Here is a 15,966-nt window from a genome sequence, read left to right as displayed (position 1 = left end):
TAAGCGATTCAGATAGTCTTCAAAGTTCTGGTATATAGGAAGTAGCCGCGGTTGTGAAGCGATTTGGCCTATTTTCACAATATATCATTGGGATGTAAGGAAACTATTGCAAACCAAGTTTCATTGAAATCGGTCGAGTAGTTCCTGAGATATGGTTTTTGACCCATAAGTAGGCGGCGCCACGCCCATTTTCCATTTTGTAAAAAAATCTGAGTGCAACTTTCATCTGCCATTTCTTATGTGAAATTTAGTGTTTCTGACGTTTTTCGTTAATGTGTTAACCCACTTTTAGTAATTTTCAACCTAACTTTTGTATGGGAGGTGGGCGTGGTTATGATCCGATTTCTTTTATATTTGGACTGCATTAGGAAGTGGCTAAAAAAAACGACTGCAGAAAGTTTGGTTTATCTAGCTCTATTGGATTGCGAGATATGTACAAAAAACTTAGTAGGGGGCGGGCCACGCCTACATCCAAATATGCCCCTTCATAGTGCGATCCTGCATACCAAATTTTATTTCCATAGCTTTATTTATGGCTTAGTTATGGCACTTTATGTGTTTTCAGTTTTCGCCATTTTGTGGGCGTGACAGTGGTCCGATTGTTCTCATTTTCGAAAGCAACCTTCCTACGGTGCCAAGAAATAAGTGTGCCAAGTTTCATTAAGATATCTTAATTTTTACTCAAGTTACAGCTTGCACAGACGGACGGACGGACGGACGGACAGACAGACAGACATTCGGATTTGAACTCCACTCTTCACCCTGATCACTTTGGTATATATAACCCTATATCTAACTCGTTTAGTTTTGGGTGTTACAAACAACCGTTATGTGAACAAAACTATAATACTCCCTTTAGCAACATTTGTTGCAAGAGTATAAAAATCTGAGTTGCACCATCTTGCGGCAACTCGATTTGGTTATATAAATTGAATGGACGAAAGTGCTCCAGCTCTGAAAGTGTTCGATGCAGTACCCGCTGGTGGAGGCCGATGAAGAGGGAGGGTTCCACTCCGAAGAAGGACCTGTCTTCACTTGGTATTACCAATTGGCGCCAAACTGCCAAAAGGAGATATGCGTGGAGTGCTGTTGTGGACACGACTATAAACGCGTAAGCGGTTTCTACGCCAGTTAAGAAGAAGAAAAAGAAATTGAGTCACATTTGAGACCATAAGATATTTTGGTAGTAGCTCGACACTCGCACCGCCTGGCGGTCAATTTTGAAAGGTCCAGTTTCATTCCTTTCTTATCGTGCTTTTTAAGCTGAAGTCTTACATCTCAACAACCATCAAATGTCGCTCTGAATATTTATATAACTTATAGTATACGATAAAAAGAGAACACTTCACTGGTGTCCGTTTTGCGAAGAAGAGAAAATACCTAACTGTAATAGTAGTGTAAATTGGTAGTAAAGTGTATTGCATTCTAACTGGAAGCATTTCAAAATCGAAACCACTCGAAACGAGAACGTTCACTGACATGGAAACACCAGGCAAATAAACAATGCAGAGAAAACCAACATCAACATATACATGTGTGTATAAAATAAATAAATGAATAATAGACAAGTTGTGCAAGAAATGCAAAAGGAAAAAAAAACGGTGAGACGACCATAAATGAGAAAGTATGTTGCAACAAAGAAAAATAAAGAAATTAAAGTAGTAAAACAATGCAGACAACAACATATACAACAAATAGCAGAGTAAATAAATAAAAAACAACAAAAAAATAACAACAAAAAGCCTGCAATTCTACGAAAGCAATATTAGTGATATACAAATAGAAACTTGCAACATGCCACACGAAACAAACAAACTGGCACATTTAAATGCTTATATACTTTTAAATCGCTATGCATATGTAAATGAGTATATAAATATTTCACATATGAACACATAGATATATATATACACATGTACCTATGAGATAAATAGTGGTATTAAATAACAATGTGCGCGGCGGAAATGTGCTGGCTTTAAGCTGCAGTGCAGAGTGTGTGCTGGGACAGCTAGTGGCAAATAGTTTAAGAAAAGACAAGGCAATGAAGAGTGGCTAACGGTTTTACTAATAATTAAACTATTTATTTCTGGCAACTAGTACAAATTGGACCAATTGTGGATTAGTTACAGAATTAATTTCTAATATGACAATTTTTTTTTAATTCTTTTGCTTATAATAATATATGTATAAAGAATTAAATCACAATTATTTCCGCCAAATTTTACGTAAAACATTTAAACAAAGTTTTAAATTTACTGGTAAAAAAATTATCAGTTTTGCAACTAGTACCAAAAGGTCCACTGTCAAACAAGTTCCAAATTTATATTTACTAAAAATATATAGCAGACATAAGCATTTGTAAAATGAAAAAGCTCTTTTACTTTATTGCAGCAATACACATTACACTACACCAAAAGTAAGCATTTCAGTAACTAGTTCGAATAAAACCGATTACTTTTAGTAACTTAAAAAAAATTACTTTAAAGATAAAATTTAATGAAAATATACATTCCTTTTTATAGTAAATAAGACATCAATTTCACTGCAAGGCAATAAAGAAGAAAGGAAAATTTTAAATTTTAAGACCGACAAACTGTCAATTTATACGACAGCCGCATTGACAACAATGGCTATCTAAGAAAATCGAAGAACTGGCACATTGACTTCAGAGTCAAATACAATACTATATATCTAAATTTATATATATATTTTGTTATACTGTTTTGTGGCGGATGTAGATATGTACATATATAAATAAGTCTTCAAATGCGCCAGATGCCATAGTAGTGCAACACGAATTGTTCGGTGAGAGGCAGGTCAAAAGCTGTTGGGAATTTAGTTAGCTTATTTGCATGGAAAGTCTAAAGAAAAAAGAAATAAATATTTAAAATGAAATCAATTTTAACGCTTTAAAATACATAAATAAATAAAAAATGTGACTTCAGTTTTTTCAGCTTTAATTTTTTTTTTTGTCATTTTTTATTTAAAAATTTTTTTTTCATTTATGTATTTTACTAAATTTTATTTTTTGTTATATCTGCTGCAATAAATTAATTTAATGTGTTGCAAACATAATTAAATAAGTACCTAGTATTAATTTAATGGTAACTATCAAGCGTTTATATGTATGCAAGCGTATATGGCATACATATGTATATAAGTTGTAAACCCAGATATACTTAGTTTAATTTAAATTTAATACCGTTAAGTTATTTGCTGCTTTTATATTTTTTATTGAGTTTTATTCTTTGTATTTTTTCATTCAATTCGCTCCCTCTCATTGCCACTACCTCTCCCACACACACTTATCCATGTATGTGAATGTGTTTGCGTGTTTGTTTGCCTTTCAACTACTTAATTATAATCAGTTTAATTTACACATATTTTTCCACTGCAACCATTTACTTTGTGGTTTTACAATCAAGTTATTATCACTTCGCACTTTTTGCTCCGCTTGCTTACTCTCACTCGCCACGCCATCAACACTTTTGGCCTGATCTATTTTAGTTAAAGCCATTGATTATTGATTTAATTGCTTTTCGCAAATATTTACAAATGAACGGCGCACAGAGTTACCAGCTGTAGGTGTACCTTTATATGCTTCATCGGTTGTTTGTATGTTTGCGTGAGCTCTGAGGAGCTGTTAATTGAAATAATTAAAAAAAAATAACGAAAATAATACTATTTATGTGTGGGTTTAAAGCAGAACATATTATTGTACGTTACTTCCAATACTCAATGCGTCTAGTTGCTATTCATAAGTTTAAAAGTACTGCTTTCCAGGGAATTACTCCCATGCTAACATCGAATAGGTGCACGAATTGGGCTTCAAAACTGTGTTCCTAGCCTTAAGGTGCTAGAAAATGTGCCTTATGTGATTGATTTTCGTAATACAAATTGTTATATACAAACTGGTCCAAAAGTAATTGTAATCGTAACTAGTTCCGATTGGACCAATTCGGTTTAGATACACAGCATATACTAAGTTGAAGATTTTTGCGATAAGGAACGTCGCGGCCACAGTAATATTAAAATATCAGATTTAAAAAAAAAACATTGCAAGTAAAGGCCTATAAAAGCTTATTCAAAAGGATGTTTTTTTGAATTTTCTATAAACATTTTTGCTTATAGTATTCTTGAGAAACATTTTTATAATACATATAACATAAGTAATATTTTAAGAAACATGTGAAGTCGCGGCGTGTAAAATCCAGCAATATCAACAAGAGGAGCATTTTTAAGCAAATCATTTTTAATCCAATTAAATACCCTCTCCGTCATTTATTGAAATAATTGAGTGCTTATATGCTCAAATATGTTTTCCTTATAGTTTCTATGGCGCCAATGACGCAAGCGCCATGCTTACAAAAACTCCAAGTGACAGCCACGGTGCCGTTTGACAGATATACTCGTATACTACATATATTTATATGCAATTCGACTTGATATGCCGCAAATAACACACACACACACGCATGCGCATTAAATGCCTGATTAATGTTGAATGCCGCTTGCAACAAGCTGTTTGCGGTGCGTTGAAATGTGGCGTTGCAGGTGTTTATGCGTTAATTAATTTTGCACGAAATGCAAATGATACCGCCGAAATGTAGCGGTAAATTACATAGTCTATTTGCAGTGAAAGACACACATGTGTCGAATGAAGTCCAATAGGAGTAAATTGAGTTATCAAAGGTGGAAGAAATGTTGAAAATAGAAATTGATAAAGAAAATAAAAGTAACAATAATAACAATATTCAATAAGTTAAGTAAATAATTTTTGTGAAAAAATCAATAAGTGAAACAAAAATGTAATAAAATTATAATAAATTTTAAAATATTATTTTTTTTTTAATTCTAAAGATCGTACATAATTGTATGATAAGCTGTGCATTTCACTGCTGCCCTATTGTAATTGAAATTATCATTAGAACCTTAAAAATGTTGCGTATACGCACTGTCACGCTCGTCAATTCAACAGCAAGCTTGGAAAAGATTAATATTTGAAATACAGTAGAACTTCTCCAACTCGATTCACCATAATCCTCACAAAACTTCGAGTTAGACAGACTTCGAGTTATAGAAATTTTCGCTAAAACATGTATTTTTTCAAAAAGCTGTAAAATATAGATTTATACACAGTTTTAATTATGTACTTGGCTTACAGTTTTATGTACATACGTAAAAGCATGTATTCTGTTTTATACAAAATTTTATCTATTTTGTTTGTTGCACTTTGCTATTGTTTGGCTCTTGATATATGCATCCCTTGCCTTTGTAACATTATTTATGCAGACCATAAGTGTAATATTATTTTAAATTTTGTAATATGCCCTGATCGAAAAATTCGATTTATGGAATTTTACTTCTATTTCCAGTTCCACTGTATTTATTTTATTTTATTTTATTTTATTTTATTTTATTTTATTTTATTTTATTTTATTTTATTTTATTTTATTTCATTTTATTTTATTTTATTTTATTTTATTTTATTTTATTTTTTTATTTTATTTTATTTGATTTCATTTTATTTCATTTTATTTCATTTTATTTTATTTTATTTTATTTTATTTTATTTTATTTTATTTTTTTATTTTATTTTATTTTATTTTATTTTATTTTATTTTATTTTATTTTATTTTATTTTATTTTATTTTATTTTATTTTATTTTATTTTATTTTATTTTATTTTATTTTATTTTATTTTATTTTATTTTATTTTATTTTATTTTATTTTATTTTATTTTATTTTATTTTATTTTATTTTATTTTATTTTATTTTATTTTATTTTATTTTTTTATTTTATTTTATTTTATTTTTTTATTTTATTTTACTTTATTTCATTTTATTCATTTATTTATTCTTTATTTTTTTTTGTCTTATTTCTTTATCGTTTCTTTGTTTTTACCGTTAACGTATGTCTCCTGTGTCCCCTCGTTACATTGTAGATTTATGCTAAATTATTCATTTGTTTAATCTGCAAAAACACCTGGGAATTAAGTAAAAGCTGCTGCTGACTATACATATTTCAATACATGCCACACTTTGTGGCGCAACATGTGTCACCGATTTGTTGCCGTTACTCGCAAAGAAGTTGCCTTTTATTGCATGTTTACCTTGGTGTTGTTGGGCTATGCACCTTTCTCACTTTATGATTGACTTTAAATGGCACACAATGGCGCAAATTTGCCAGTTCAATGGCTCAATCGCGTCGATTTCCTGGTTGCTTTGTGGCAAGGCAAAAAGTGATTGTAAGAAAAGGTGCTGGCAAATGTACAGTTATTTTTTATATATAAGTATATTGGACGATTATGATATTTGCACTTAAGATGATGATTACAATTCACCGATGTTTGACTTTTCAATAAAAAAAGTGATAAATAAATATTTTATTTTTAAACAAATTATTTGTTGCAAAGTAAATTAGCATAAAACTTAGTATTAATTTAAATACTTCACTTTAGTTGTTTTTTTTCATATTGCTTTCTTTTAAAGCATTTTTATAACTTTTTGGTCCATTACATAATTTACCGTTAAGCATTTGTCCACCATATATACATGCATATGTAAATTTTTACCCGCCAGTCGGTCTCCTTTGCTATCTTGCATCGCCTGCAACAACATTTCATGCAGGCGTTTGCGAGCTATTTGCTTCTGCAGTCACTTAAATTGCATGTGTCTCCTCAACGCTAATCTGATCACATAAAGCGAGTTGTGATTTTTATTGGAGTTTAATTGCTTTCGAAAATGTGCAGTTATCATGTGAATGTCCAAATGTTGTGGTCGAAGAAAAAAATAAAAAAAGTGTTTATGTGGTTTTCTACTAAGTTTGTTTAGCAAGTTTTAAAAGATGTTATGAAAATAGCTTTATTTATACTCGTAGTACATTTGAATATTTCACTATTGTATAAGTATAATTTTATTATTTTGTACAATTAATAGATTACTTTTATAAGTACATATATTAAGAGTTCAAAAAAGTTTGATAGTTATTTTTAATACTTATCTTATAAAACGATAAGATGCATTCAGTGTGACCGCTTGCATTCTTTTGAACTCCCTTTTGAACTCACCTTGAACTCACTTCATATGGTCTAGATGGTGATACAATGTTTTAACCGCAAAGAGATTGATCTAACTGGATCGAAAAACACCCAAATTATGTTCCGTCAAATAATCTTTTCCCATTTCTATACCAAAAATTTAATTTTATATAAAAAGCTGTTTTACAAAATATACAGGGAAATGCATATTTTGCCATAAATATATTTGATCAACAACTTTATTTCTACTATACCGGACTAGAGCATTATTATCCGATGTCTAAAAAAAACTTAAAAGGAGTTTGGGCCTCAACGTCTTCGGATCGTCTCTTAAATTTATAAGACATATCCAACTTTTGGTAATATGACTGTAAATTCGAAACCTAAAATATCTATTTCGTTTGAAGAATGTAATTATTATCTGGCTGTTCGAATCGCATTCTATAAACTATAATACATATTTGGGAAACATCTTTAAATGTTACCTAAAAAACGGTTGGTCTTAAAGGAAATACTGAACGCATTTACAGACTGTATGCAGAGAAAACTCTGGTGCGCCGTAGAGGGATATTATCCATTTTTTACCAATACTACCTATTCAGGGACTATTTTGAGATCAAAAGAATGTCAGATAGATTCATTGGTCCGACACAATAAGTTTTGAAATTTTCACCAAAAATCTAAAAAAATATGTTTTCTTTTAATTGTTTTGTAATAATTTTATTGTCTGTGTCTTAGATATTTGAGGCCTTGAAATGTTATATTCCTATTCCTGCGATTGAACAATGGGATGCCAAAAAAATATTATGCATCACATTTCGTTGAAATTGCTCGAGTACCTTTCACTTTAAAATCTATTTAAAATCATTCAAATTGAACATGTGATCACGTTATTGATTCTATTTTTCAAAAGTCCCGCTATGTTTCCAGGAAAAACTTTTATGCTTTATAACAAATTCGTCATTTTAGAACCATTTCGTTTTTCTTTGTCAAAAGATTTTGGGATTGATTGACCTATGGACGCAACCACTGTACACCGGCTTGAAGCGAGTTCCAATTGCGTATGAACTTATGATTTTATCTAAAAATGACCGACATATTTCATCACATTTTTGAAGTAAGGCCTCAGCAATAGGAGGAGTTTCTGAAGTTCATTGTTTTTTACTTTATATCGATAGTTTTTCTTTTTTAATAGTTAGAGTCGGGGGATTTCTCAAAAGCCGGGGTTTACTTCAATATTTTTCCAGATGTATGTATATTTATTGATAAATGGCGACTCCATGATATTATGTAATGATACACAACTGACATAAAATGAAATCCTATCAAAAAGTCAGTCAATATTGTAAGCACACAATTAAGCTCGCAGTGCCGCTTACAGTTAAATAACTACTCTATGCGACAGCTTGCCACCGGTGTGTCACCTTTGCCGACAGTGAGGTGGACACTGCATTGACTACTGGGTAAACACGCTGCCATGCATCCATTCAGCCAGTCTGAACTGCAAGTCGCCATCACAGCGGTAGGCAATCCAATAAAACTTTATGCCTGCAACTAAAAATTTCTTCCGTTGCTACTAAATAAGACTTGCTTGATTGCCGTACGGTGAGTATTGCAATCAAGTCGCTTTTTATTTGACTTTATTTGTGGGATTCCGTTGGTGGTAATATCATTTTGCTTGCAGTGTTTGATTTGGAGTATATTGAATTACTTAATGATTAATTAATATTTTTTATATTTGTAAAATATTAGTGATATAGTTTTTTTTCTCTCTGATTTGTGCAAGAATTTAATTTATCTAAAAAATCATATTTTATTCGAGTAATATTGCCGGCAACTTTCTCATCACCCATTTTGTTGCAACACAACGAAAGCAAATCAAATGTAATACGCTTGCAACATTATGAGGCACTTTGGTGTATAATCGTTTACATTGCATATTCATTGCTGCAACCCACTTGCGGCTGCCTGCAGATAGCGATCGAGTGCAATGAAGCATTAAAAACGCTAACACCAACAATTTGTTGTAAGCAACAGGAATTGCACAGCGGTGGCAGCGCGCAAATCGCTATTATTTCAGTTGTTTATTATGCGATTTTTTTTTGTTGGTGCAAGTATTTGCCGCCGAAAATAGAAATGCATTTGCCGCACAAATTCAAATGTGGCAGCGATTAGTGGCACAGTGCGCTCAGCTGGAAAATAAGCTGGTGTATTAAGTGATTTGTGTCGCTAGTGTTGTTGTTGCTGCCACACCACGATGAGGTGAGTAATACACAATGGCGAATGCAGTGATTATGCAACACTTGCTTTGCCACAGGCGCGCATTACAAAGATGTGTATGGGTGTTCATGCCACAAATCTTTTCGCCTCCTTTTCGCCATTTTTCAATGCTCATGCAATGCTTCTTTTACCTTTCTTCTACTTCATATCTTACACTTGCTGTTGTTATTGTTTACCATTTATTATCATTGTTGTTGCTGTCACTGGCTGTTGTTCACTCCTTAACCCGCTGTCACAAACTAATTTGTGTGTGAACCAACGACTTTTGACCAATCGATTTAACTAAATGCGCGCCTAAAGAAGTGTGGCCCGCAGTTTTCTCTTGTTGTTGTGATGTTTATGACATCGCAACACATTTGTTATGCTGCACGGCGCATGCCATTACATTGGTCTACAGCCTTAAGTCTGTGCGTAAAGCATGTTGCAACATGACGTACACTCTTTTGTACATGCCGCAAGTGCGTCAAGCATATTAATACATGTATTCGTGTAGAAAAATGTTAACATTAATTGAATTTTGATAAGCTTGAAGTATTATTTATGACAGTTGTTACGTTGGTTTTACATTTGATTTCTGTTGAAGCATCATATGATGTTCATTTGAAGTGTGTTGTTGGTTAAGTGAGATATAATTGACTTCAGTGAGTTTGTTTTCAGAAAATATTTTGTTTTCTATAGTGTAGATAAACGATGCGATGATGTGACTTTTTTCTTCATATGGTGATCATGTGATATAATAGCTGCACAGATTAATTGTTAAAGTCGATCATTTACTGTAAACCATGTGATGTTGTGACTATTCTTACATCATATGGTGATCATGATATTATGGCTTCAAAGGTTAAATGTCAAAATCGATGTTTTACGTTATTAAAAATGTCTTATTGTGAACACATCAAGTGATAATCAGATCATATGTTTGTTAGATCACAAAATGATCACCCCAAAATAGATGAAATAATATGACGATTTATGACCTATAGTCACTTTTATTTATATGAGATATGATTATCACGTCATGTATATTGTACAATGGCTATTTCATCTTTCAAATGATGATAACATCCGATAATATTTGATATGCCATATTTTGATTACCTCGGATGAGATAGTCACATCATGTGTTAAGTACCCTCGTTTCTATCTCCTTATCTGTAAGTCGGGTCATGTCATAATTACATCAGATCAGTTCACTCACTTGTGATATACACATCATAACATCACAGGCCAGATAACTCGAATACTGGCAATCACGCCATATGCCTGTCACAACATATAATTGTCCACCAACGGAAAGTTTAGAACACTTTTACCCACATCACATAACCATCAGGTTATTCGAGTGATAGATATAGCTAGCATATGAGCTAACCTCATATAATACCATCTTCCATTAAATTTAACTAGACAATTTTGTTATTGACTTCAAGTGATCATTTTTTAACGAGCGCTGCTACATCAAACGCTGCCAGAGTAGCGAATCTACAGCGGCTATTGGCTCCTTTTAACTTTTTCGTGATCGATCCACATTCATCGTTCAACTTCACCGATAGCAAGTTTAAGGCAGTGCAGCAATCGCAAACTGTGTCAGTAAGTAACGGCTTCGAGTCTTTTACTTTACTAAGCAACAGCCATTAATTGTGTGCCATTTATTTCTTATTTCATTTTGCCGACAAATCATCATATTTTATATTTATCCATATTGTTTTAAGCGTTTTTTATAAAGAGTTTAATGTTTATAGACCATAAAATGAAAAATTAAAAAAGGGCGTTAAAAAATGAATGCGGAAATCCATTTGTAGATTTATGTTTGAGTGGTAAAGCCGGCTTCTTAGCGTTGCCAATTCGCAGCGAATTTCCCTATACACTTTGGTTTTGTTTTTGCTCATTTTTGCCGTAATTTAGTTATGGCGTAAGTAATTTCGAGGTTTGCCAACTTGTTTGCTATAAACATTTTTTTTTTGCCGCTGTTGTTGTATGGCCACCTAAGCAAGTGCTGTTGATGTAACGATTGCTGTAGCGGCAACAATAATAACAAACACTCGCAGGTAGCAATATGTCTGGAGTATGATTGCCAGTGGTTTGACAACTAAATCAACGAAAAATCGCCGTGGAACATTGAGCACCGTTATATGCTGTGATAATATAAAGCGCTGCATGCAACATGCTGTGGCAAGTGGCGTAGTAACCGGCAGAGCATAGTACGAGGGCCGTCAAACGCAGAGCGAAGTGTCCCACTGAGTACTTGTAATTATGAATCGATCGTGCCATAACAAATTGTTGGCTGATTTTAATTTATAGGGCGGTGAAAGAGTGAATATTATTTGTAGGTTAGACGTTGTAGTCGATTAACCAAGAAATTTATTGTAATAAAGTTTTGAATTAAGTATATTTTAGCTTAACTATTAAGTTCAGAGGGCTCCGGGAAATTTCCTGCGATAAGCCTCTTTAGCTCTAGTACTTAGAGTCAGAGAGACAACGTCCGGTGTGATTAACGTGGGTACATGCCGACGACGGCCTTACTTCACAATGCTCAAAGGCACAGCGGATCAAATCAATGCATGAAAATGCAATGCGTTATTCGGTACCAATTGGCATGTGGAATGGACACACTAACCACCTTGCTGGGGTTCGAGGACTATCTGAAAGCTCTGTCGTACTTGGGGCCCTCACCCGGTTGCAATGCAACTCCACATTGAGTTACCAAGATCACTCTCCCCGCATTCGGGTATTAAACCACAACCACCACGATACTCCCCGAGGGCCCAGTCCGCATGAGCAGGTTGAAGCGAACTCCAAGGGCTCCTGCTCCCCTTGGTACCAGAATTAAGTCACCGGTCAGACCCCGTAGCCGTAACTACTATCAGTTGAGCTTCCATACAGCTCTGGACTGGTGACCACGGAGCCAGAGAGACAGTGCACTACGGTATTATACAAATGCAGATATTTTCGTTCTTCTTCTACTGAGTACTATAAAGTCAGGCGCTCAAGAGTTTCTGTCGCCAATTCTGTAAAGATTACTTTGGCGATCCTAATCTAATCCAGTAGTGAGACTACAATATGCTTAATAATTCATTCCACATTCTCCCTCTCTCACTTCTTATTTTTCATGAAACGCATCGCCTACTCGCAGCCCTGCTGTATCCTCCAACTCACATCTATTTGGTACAATCTGTAGCTTATCATCTTTGCCACTAATCTACATAGCTTTCGGTTTTATTTTGTTTGTTTTTTGCTTTTCGCTCATTTCCGCTTTTCTTGCATCAAGATGTCTTTCACTTTTCACTTTTTCTTGCCTCAATTGATTGTTAAGCTCATCTGGAGTGGCGGAAAAGCAAGAAAAACGCTAAGCGTTCGACGGTTGGAAAACCAGTGACAGCAGCAGAGCGCTAACCAATGCCAAAGAATGACAGATAAAGCTGTCACAGCGCTAGTCGCGGCTAGAAAAAATGGTAAAATCGAATGTGTTACAAAGCAAATGACATAAAATGGAGGCATTTAGTTAGATGCATTGACAGATCCATATGTCTGTTGATGTATGTATATATGTATGTATGTGTAGTTAATTTTTTTTTTATTGTGAGTAAAGTAAATTATTTCGGCTCACGCGGTTTATTGCTACTTCACTTACTATTCACAGAGTAGGGACGGCAAGCGCTTGCTGTTAGTTGGTACTTTATTAGTTGTCTTTGAATATATAAGTATGTATGTATGAATGTAGCTATTCATATAAATGTTTATTGCTTAATTGCAGTTTTTCCACAAAATTTAATTTCCATGTTGCATAACTAATGGAAATATTTTATGCTTTTTCTCTTTGATTGCAGGTATGTGACATTAATTTTTGAGTTCCATTGATTGGGAATCATATACTGTGACTGGTAATAAAGGGTAAGCTTCATTTAATACAAAAATATGATAAATAAAAGAAAAAAGTAGACAATTTGCTTGAGATTACGCTTGGAGAAAACTCGAAGATAAGAAGTAAGGGACGACTAAGTTCATATTTCTTACCCTTGCAATTTAATTATTTAATGTTATTAAGACAATTCTTCCCGTATATTCGGCATAAAGTCCACTAGAATAATTCAAATCATTACATTTAGTATATAGCAGCTGGGATAATTCCTGGACCGATTTCAACTATTTTTACCACCAAGCTACATTATATCCAATGTTATACGTTTTCTTAATTTTGCTAAGATATCTCACACATTAACCGATATATACGGTATAAAGTCCAACCGAAGTTTGAAAATCGGTATATAAGGTATATAGGGGCTTGTCGAAGTATTGACCCGATTTTGTCCATTCACAGAGAGATTATAAGAAACACTTCTTATTTGAATTTGTTTAGAATATCTGAGAGATTTACCGCAAACACAGTATTTGTGCAAAATTCCGTAATTTGCGTAATTTGCGTAATTTCCGTATTCCGTTACCTTGGATTTCCGTGTACCGTTATCATCACTGGTGCTTATGTTATATATTGTAAGATGTAAGATCAGATAGACTTCAAAATTGTGGTATAAGAAAAGTAGGCATTTGCGTGAACCGATTTCAACTATTTTCAAGCTATACCATTGTGGTACAAAAAATTGTTCTGAACCGATGGTGCTTTTTAACTCTACTCGTCACCATGATCAATTTAGTTTATATAACCCAATATCTAAATCGTTTAGTTTTAGAATATATTCTAAGCGAAAGTTTAAAAACATGAATTTCAAGCTACAGGGGAGCCATCAATATGGCTTAAACCATCTCAAAATACTTAGAGGATTTTTGATTGCAGTCAGGGGCTAAAATATTATTTAAAGGGACACAGTAAAGACATACTCTTTATACTATACTACTTTTGTTCTTGTTGTGGAAATTTCGAATCAAAACGGAAAAAGATAATAAAAAAGCGAAACAACAGAAAAAGGGTTAGTGTAATATAAACAGCTAAAAAATTTGACGCAAGTGACGGGTAAGTTTTTACCTTGACAGGTGTCAGTTTAACCGTTTGGAGGTAGCGTTTGACAATTGTAGGCGTAGCACTTTTTTATTGACAGTGTGCTGCAAGGTGTTCTTTGTTGATCGCATGCCGCTTTAATGGTCACGTGTTTGTTTCAGTCCAAATCAATTCGAGTAACAACTTAATTACATTCCTTAAATGTTGAAAGCAAAAGTTACCCGCATAATAATAGCGAAAAATGGATTTGCGTTTTGCGTGCTAACTTCTGGTGACTAAGCAAAAATATTTTTTTAGTTGAATGGAAATTATATAACTAAATTATTTTTTGATATGTGAAGGAGGTTGGTGCTGAAAATGCAGAAAACTGCTACATTTTAAGCATATACAAAACAGGGTGTTTCATTATACTATTTGAGTTGATTTGCGTGCGATACGCGGCGACAACGCGCGTGTGCTCTACATGTTGTATGCCACATTTTACTAGCGTGCCACACACGCGCGCCTAACCACGCGTTGAAGGGGAGATCTTAATCGCGATAGAAAATAAAATAATAAAAAACGAAAAGTTAATAATTTTTTCACTGGACCTTCAGTTGCAATTTACATAGCTTTTGAATAATAACAAACAAATTATAGAGTCATTAGCGGCAGTAAAAATGTAATAATAATCGCATTTGGAAATGTATTATATCGACCGGAACTGATTTTTACGTGACTAACTCTTGCAGCACTCGCATGGACACGTAGTTCTTACTTGTTTTGATCAAATTAGGAGCTTTGCCTCAAATCTTTTTGGTAAGATCTGAAAGAGTTCAACGTTTTTGGAATATTTCAGACCATCAAACTGCAAATGCTCAGTTCTCGGTGGGAAGTTTTACATGCTTTTTCATAACATTCATAAGAAAGAGACAAAGATATATGAAACATCAATGTTGCTTCGAGGGCAAAAAAAAAGGATGACTATTTTCATGATTCAGCAATATATCTTTGTCTCTTTCTTCCTCGCTCTTCTTTCCTATCTTCCTTAAAGTTTCTCCCTCTCTCTCTCTCTAACCACAAGCACATCTCCATCACATATTGCTTGCATCCAATATATGTTGAAGAATGCGCACTTTGAGAACTTTAAAGTGAAGTGAAGTGGGGGGTTGAAGCTTTTAGAATAATTATTCTTTGAGATTATGTAGAGTTTTTATTGATATTTGGACTGCAATTTGAGTCCAGTTTCATTATGATCCTTCAATAGTAAACATATGATCAAATTATCTTCTTTTCAACATCGGAAAAGGACTAGGAGCATTGACTTGGATCGACTGTTTTTAAAATTATTACTCCTAGCATGATTTAAGTTTCATTGAAATCATAGCTATAGCTAGAGTAAAAAAGTATGAGGGTCGAGAAAGGTCAATGAGGGTCATTCATCAGTGTTACCTATATGTGTCAGTATATCCGGTACATAACCGATCGCTCTTTCGACACTTAAAAAAATCGCAGAGTCGTTGCTTTCAAACATATCCCGAGATATCTAGAGTTTCTGGGAAGACGTTCACAGGACTCACCTTGACTAGCATGTTGTCTATTTAACACATATGCGAGACTTACTAGATTCCGAAGAGACCTGCAATAGTTTCTTAGACCATTTGTCTATATGCCTTTGAGAGCACCCATCTTAAACCCACTCTATAAACTTC

At 33.7% G+C, this 15,966-nt stretch overlaps 1 long non-coding RNA gene across 1 annotated transcript in view; it reads left to right on the top strand.

Annotated features, from left to right (window-relative positions):
- Positions 1–15,966, top strand: part of LOC128922780 (uncharacterized) — a 139,368-nt gene that overhangs the window by 17,209 nt on the left and 106,193 nt on the right. Inside the window, exon 3 of the long non-coding RNA XR_008471964.1 lies at positions 13,149–13,212. This is a non-coding gene — a long non-coding RNA (uncharacterized LOC128922780). The remainder of the gene's footprint in view (positions 1–13,148; positions 13,213–15,966) is intronic.

The sequence above is a fragment of the Zeugodacus cucurbitae genome, chromosome 6, assembly GCF_028554725.1.
Source record: "Zeugodacus cucurbitae isolate PBARC_wt_2022May chromosome 6, idZeuCucr1.2, whole genome shotgun sequence".
NCBI lineage: Eukaryota > Metazoa > Arthropoda > Insecta > Diptera > Tephritidae > Zeugodacus > Zeugodacus cucurbitae.
Note: the sequence above shows the minus strand (reverse complement) of the source record. Positions and strands in the feature narration are given on the sequence as shown.